Raw genomic sequence first — 6,000 nt, 5'->3', positions numbered from 1 at the left:
CCACACCTTTAAGCCTCCAAGGACCGCCTCTGGGCACAAGTGGAGAAACACCGTAGCTGTCAGAATGACCACAGTCCTGCACGCACGCTTCACGCACGCGCCTGCCCCTGACCCCTGTGGGGGGGGCGCCCGGAGCTGCCGGTCGGAGCCCCGTGGAATGGGTCACAGACGGGGGCTGGGGCTGGCGGGTGCCCCCTTGCTGACTCCTTCCCCAGCTCCACGTGAGGCTCCTGTGTCCTTTCACGTGAGACTTGGTCCTGGGGTGGGAGTGGCCACCGATGATGACTCTAATGTGGACACTTCTCCCTTTTTTGGTTGGAGGCCAAAGAAGAACGGATCGTTGAGCTGGAAACGGAAAACGCTGCTCTTCACCTGAGACTGGCCCAGGTAACTGCCACGTCTCGTGGCTGAGCTGTGAGGCCCGGTGGGCGGACCTCAGTGGTCAGTCTCCCACGGCCCCCGCCCGCCCCATCTGCAGCCTGAGCTCCCTGCTCTCACCGCCCCCCTCCCCCCGCCTGCCACGTGAGCGGTGCTGGCTGGGCAAGGACGTCAGCGCGTTCTGTCACCAGGGAGCCTGGAGGGGGCTCTCCACGCGTGACCGCCTGTGACCCCCACTGGCCTGGCACTGTCCCTGAAGATGCCCAGCACATCCCCCCTCCCCAGGCCCGCGGGAGCCCCTGTGCCTCTCCGGCTGCTCTTTCTGATGCCGGCATCCGCCCGCCCTCCTGGGCCTTCACAGACCCCTGCACCCCCTGATGCTGTCCCACGTCCCAGCATCACAAGCGCCCCCGCGGGCGGCCTCCTCCGTGGCTGGTTCCTGCCCGCCGGGTGCAGCTGTGGCTGGGCATGTCCCTGATGCAGATCTGTCCCCTGGGGAGAAAACGCCCGCTCAGAGGCGGGGTTGGAAGGCGGCACCCTCTGTTTTTCTCTACAACCTCAGCGCCTAAGGCTGGCGGGGACGGCGGAGAGGAGGCGGCGCGAGGGCCATTCACAGAGGACACGCGCTCTCCTCCGGCTGCAGCAGGCGGCTCAGGTAGGCGCCTGGGCGGACACCCTGCCACAGGGACGATCTGTGGGGACTCGCTGGGTGCTGGTCTGGTCAGCTGTGTGAGGCCTGTGGCCCCCGGGACCCGGTCTCAGGCAGAGACAGCCTTGATTCGGGGAGCAGAGCTGCTCGCGGGGGGCCCCGCAGGCCTTGCAGTGTGGCTGCTGCCCTGAGGCGGTGGAGTCGGCGCTGCTGCTGGAGTCGGCGGGCTGGCCTCGGCTCTGCTCTCCCACTGGCCGCACAGAGCACCCCGAAACCACCTATGAGGGTGCGGACGGAGGGGGCCACGTGCTGCCCGGCAGCTCAGGGAGGTCTGCGTGATGGCCTTGCAAACGCAGACACCAAAGGAGGGTCTGACGTGAAAACGTTTTAAGTTGAAGAGCAGTTTGTGGCGGTCGTCACGTCCTGGGGCGGAGTCCGGTCCGAGGGGATCCAGCCAGCACCCCAGGAAGTCAGCACTCAGACCAGCCTCCCCACGCAGGGAGCGGCTTCCGGGGGCGCCGGGGAAACGCTCGATGGTGGAAATGCCTCAAACGCCGACACAGGAACCACAGGCCGGGGCGCCGGGCGCTGGAGCTGAGCGGGGCTTGTTCCCCCCAGCACCGCGGGGGCCGTGAGCACGCTGGGGTGTGAGCGGGTGGCGTTCACAAGACACTGACGTGCGTCCCAGCAGCTGCCGGTCGTCCTGCTTTATAGACGCGTCTGTGGCCATCCCCCGTGGCCCGGGCCGGCCGGTGATGCTAACCGGGGCCTCTGCCATTGCAGCGGCTGCGCCGGGACCTGCGGGAACTCCGGGCCTCCTCTGCAGACCTTCTCTGGAGCTGCCGGGACCAGCAGCAGGGCTGTCTCTCCCAGATCCTGGCGGCTGTGCAGAGCACGCAGCACCACGGGGCGCGGCCGTGTAAGGGGTCCCCCTCCCACCCTGTGCGCCATCGTCCTGGGCCACCCGTCGGTCCACCTGGTCCCTGCAGCTCACATGTCATGTCCTCACTGGTCAGCTGAGGGCTTGGCTGCCCAGAAGTCAAGGCAGGGTTGTCCCTGCAGCCCAGGCTCCGCCCCCCTCCTCCGGGGTCTCCGTGGAAACATCCGGATTTGGGGCCGTGGCTGCGTGGCTGCCGGGTATCCGTTTCCTCACCAGCGGTGCTGAGCGCGGTGCCCGTTGTTAGTCACGGGGTCAGCGCACAGCAGCCCCTGCAGTGGCCCTAACGCCGCCCACAGCCCTGGGCACCCCCTGCCCTGGTCTTTCTAAATGCCCTGCCCTTGGAGGAGGTGGGTGGGAGCCAGCGGGGGCTCCCTCCCAGGAACCTCCTTGTGACGGGAGCCGCCCCTCCCAGCCTGGCGCGCCAGGGCCCTGTGCCTGGAGCAGTCCTTGCAGGAGCTGAGCGCACGCTTCCTCCATGAGAGGCAGAGGCGGCGGCAGCTGCACAACTGCCTGGTGGTGAGTGTGTGGGAGCCTCCTGTGCCTGCAGGGACCTCAGGAAGGACGACCAGAGAGGGCAGGAGGGGCAGGGGAGCCAAGGGGCTGGCGCTTCCCTCCCGGGGCCGGGCGCGGGAGGGGGTGGAGGGCGCGGGAGGGGGTGGAGGGCGCGGGAGGGGGTGGAGGGCGCGGGAGGGGGTGGAGGGCGCGGGAGGGGGTGGAGGGACCTTGCGAGGGGACAGGGCGCTCAGTGGTTGGTAGGGATTTGTGAGAAGTGGAGTTGGGGGTAGGAATCCCCGCACACATCTCCATCCGAGGACCTGAGGGGAGGAGGCGGTCCGCGGCGGCCGCCCTCCTGGCTCAGGACAAGGCCTCTGCTATTGCAGGAGCTGCAGGGGAACATCAGAGTCCACTGTCGGATCCGCCCCGCGCTGCCTACGGCCGAGCCTCACGAGCCCGTGTCACACAGCAGGTAATCTGCTTCTGCACAGTGCTCACATGTGTGTGCATGTGTGTGGGTACCTGTGTGTGCATGCACACGGTTGTACGTGCATATGTGTGGGTACCTGTGAGTGCATGTGCATGCATGCATGATGCATATGTGTTTTACGGGGAAATCATAGAAGTGGCCATGAAACCGCACGCCTCCTATTTTCCAGCCAAAACTGGGGTCCCGGGCTCTGGGTGGCGTGTTCTAACGCCGTTCTCCCCCCAGCTCTGCGTCCGGAGAAGTGGCCCACGCAGTGGACGACGTGAGTGGCGTTTCCTGGCCAGTGAATGGGAGGAGCTGTCTGTGGTGGCGCAGACGTTCCCCAGGTGTCCCCTCTGAGGTGCCTCCGAGACAGTGACCGTGAGCCCTCCCTGCTCCATCCCACGCGGCTCAGTGAGGAAGGTGGTTTTGTTTCTTGGTTTCTGTTGACCTCCAGTGGCCCCCTGCCCTGACCTGTGCACCTGTGCGGTGTGCACACCTGTGCGGGGTAGGGCGTGCGGTGTGCGCACCTGTGCGGGGTAGGGCCTGTGCGGGGTAGGGCCTGTGCGGTGCGCACACCTGTGCGGGGTAGGGCCTGTGCGGGGTAGGGCCTGTGCGGTGTGCACACCTGTGCGGGGTAGGGCCTGTGCGGTGTGCACACCTGTGCGGGGTAGGGCCTGTGCGGGGTAGGGCCTGTGCGGTGCGCACACCTGTGCGGGGTAGGGCCTGTGCGGGGTAGGGCCTGTGCGGTGTGCGCACCTGTGCGGGGTAGGGCCTGTGCGGGGTAGGGCCTGTGCGGTGTGCACACCTGTGCGGGGTAGGGCCTGTGCGGTGTGCGCACCTGTGCGGGGTAGGGCCTGTGCGGTGTGCGCACCTGTGCGGGGTAGGGCCTGTGCGGTGTGCGCACCTGTGCGGGGTAGGGCCTGTGCGGTGTGCGCACCTGTGCGGGGTAGGGCCTGTGCGGGGTAGGGCCTGTGCGGTGTGCACACCTGTGCGGGGTAGGGCCTGTGCGGGGTAGGGCCTGTGCGGTGTGCACACCTGTGCGGGGTAGGGCCTGTGCGGTGTGCACACCTGTGTGGGGTAGGGCCTGTGCGGGGTAGGGCCTGTGCGGTGTGCACACCTGTGCGGGGTAGGGCCTGTGCGGTGTGCACACCTGTGCGGGGTAGGGCCTGTGCGGTGTGCACACCTGTGCGGGGTGGGGCCTGTGCGGTGTGCGCACCTGTGCGGGGTGGGGCCTGTGCGGTGTGCGCACCTGTGCGGGGTAGGGCCTGTGCGGTGTGCGCACCTGTGCGGGGTAGGGCCTGTGCGGGGTGGGGCCTGTGCGGGGTGGGGCCTGTGCGGGGTAGGGCCTGTGCGGGGTAGGGCCTGTGCGGTGTGCACACCTGTGCGGGGTAGGGCCTGTGCGGTGTGCACACCTGTGCGGGGTAGGGCCTGTGCGGGGTAGGGCCTGTGCGGTGTGCACACCTGTGCGGGGTAGGGCCTGTGCGGTGTGCACACCTGTGCGGGGTAGGGCCTGTGCGGTGTGCACACCTGTGCGGGGTGGGGCCTGTGCGGTGTGCACACCTGTGCGGGGTAGGGCCTGTGCGGTGTGCGCACCTGTGCTGGGTAGGGCCTGTGCGGTGTGCGCACCTGTGCGGGGTAGGGCCTGTGCGGGGTAGGGCCTGTGCGGGGTGGGGCCTGTGCGGGGTGGGGCCTGTGCGGGGTAGGGCCTGTGCGGGGTAGGGCCTGTGCGGTGTGCACACCTGTGCGGGGTGGGGCCTGTGCGGTGTGCACACCTGTGCGGGGTAGGGCCTGTGCGGTGTGCGCACCTGTGCGGGGTAGGGCCTGTGCGGTGTGCGCACCTGTGCGGGGTAGGGCCTGTGCGGGGTGGGGCCTGTGCGGGGTGGGGCCTGTGCGGGGTGGGGCCTGTGCGGGGTAGGGCCTGTGCGGGGTAGGGCCTGTGCGGTGTGCGCACCTGTGCGGGGTGGGGCCTGTGCGGTGTGCACACCTGTGTGGGGTGGGGCCTGTGCGGGGTGGGGCCTGTGCGGGGTGGGGCCTGTGCGGGGTGGGGCCTGTGCGGGGTAGGGCCTGTGCGGGGTGGGGCCTGTGCGGTGTGCGCACCTGTGCGGGGTAGGGCCTGTGCGGGGTAGGGCCTGTGCGGGGTGGGGCCTGTGTGACCTGCGGGCTGTGAAGGACAGCGCTTCACGTGCGTTGTTCTCCAGCCCATCAGTCCGTGCGGGTGAACGGGCCTCAAGTTTGCAGCGTCAGAAAAGAAACACAATGCGAAGCCGTGAGGTTAGGTGTGAACTCACAGTGTTAACGCTGAAACGGACACATCAGGTAAACTGAGGCAGAGCTGACGTTTTATCAGTTCAAACAGGAGCCCCAGCCCCGAGGTGGGGAAGAGGGCTGCACCCAGCGGAGGGGAGACCACAGAGAGAAGGGCAGCAGAGAGGAGCTCACTGATTGGCTGCAGCAGAGAGAGGAGCTCACTGATTGGCTGCAGCAGAGAGGCGCTCACTGATTGGCTGCAGCAGAGGGAGGAGCTCACTGATTGGCTGCAGCAGAGAGAGGCGCTCACTGATTGGCTGCAGCAGAGAGAGGTGCTCACTGATTGGCGGCGGGTGAAGCTTCAGGGCTGGCTCCTTGGGGATGGGCTGTCCCTGTGTTTCCACCTGTTCCCTAGGCCACCCGGGCAGTGAGGCCGCCCCATCCCAGGGCCTCCTTGATCAACACGACTGTGAACTCTGGTTGTGTTTACTCTTTAACGCTCACGTATTTCTTAGCTTATTGTACCAAACGGGCCGGGAGTGGCAGTGAGAGCCGCAGGTCCCGTGCCATCGGGGTGCAGGGACCGCTTGGGGGTCTATGTTGTAGGGGTCACCCCGAGTCTCATCGTCTTTCCCACACGGCCGTCGAGTCGGCCTGGTGATGGCCACAGACCGTGGGCAGCAGCTCCTCGTGCAGTGGCCGCGGGTGGGGGAGGGGCGGCTGGCGCTCTGTAAGTAGCGAGGGACCCGCTTAGCTGGGTCCAGAAATGCCTTCACCGACGTCTCTGGAAACGAGCACTTTAGAAATGTCTTGGTTTTG

General features: G+C 67.5%; 1 long non-coding RNA gene across 3 annotated transcripts; it reads left to right on the top strand.

The window, feature by feature from the left end:
* Nucleotides 1-221: 221 nt before the first annotated feature.
* Nucleotides 222-2,906, top strand: LOC132236414 (uncharacterized). 3 transcript variants are annotated; one of them, XR_009453306.1, is made up of 4 exons: nt 222-387; nt 941-1,033; nt 1,811-1,946; nt 2,380-2,603. It is a non-coding gene; the product is annotated as an uncharacterized LOC132236414 (long non-coding RNA). The 3 variants fall into 3 exon arrangements; XR_009453305.1 differs by lacking the exon at nt 222-387 and adding an exon at nt 2,849-2,906 and having other exon boundaries at nt 770-1,033; nt 2,380-2,483; XR_009453307.1 differs by lacking the exons at nt 222-387; nt 2,380-2,603 and adding an exon at nt 2,849-2,906 and having other exon boundaries at nt 770-1,033.
* Nucleotides 2,907-6,000: the final 3,094 nt, after the last annotated feature.

The sequence above is a fragment of the Myotis daubentonii genome, chromosome 6 (genome assembly GCF_963259705.1).
Source record: "Myotis daubentonii chromosome 6, mMyoDau2.1, whole genome shotgun sequence".
Lineage (NCBI taxonomy): Eukaryota > Metazoa > Chordata > Mammalia > Chiroptera > Vespertilionidae > Myotis > Myotis daubentonii.
Note: the sequence above shows the minus strand (reverse complement) of the source record. Positions and strands in the feature narration are given on the sequence as shown.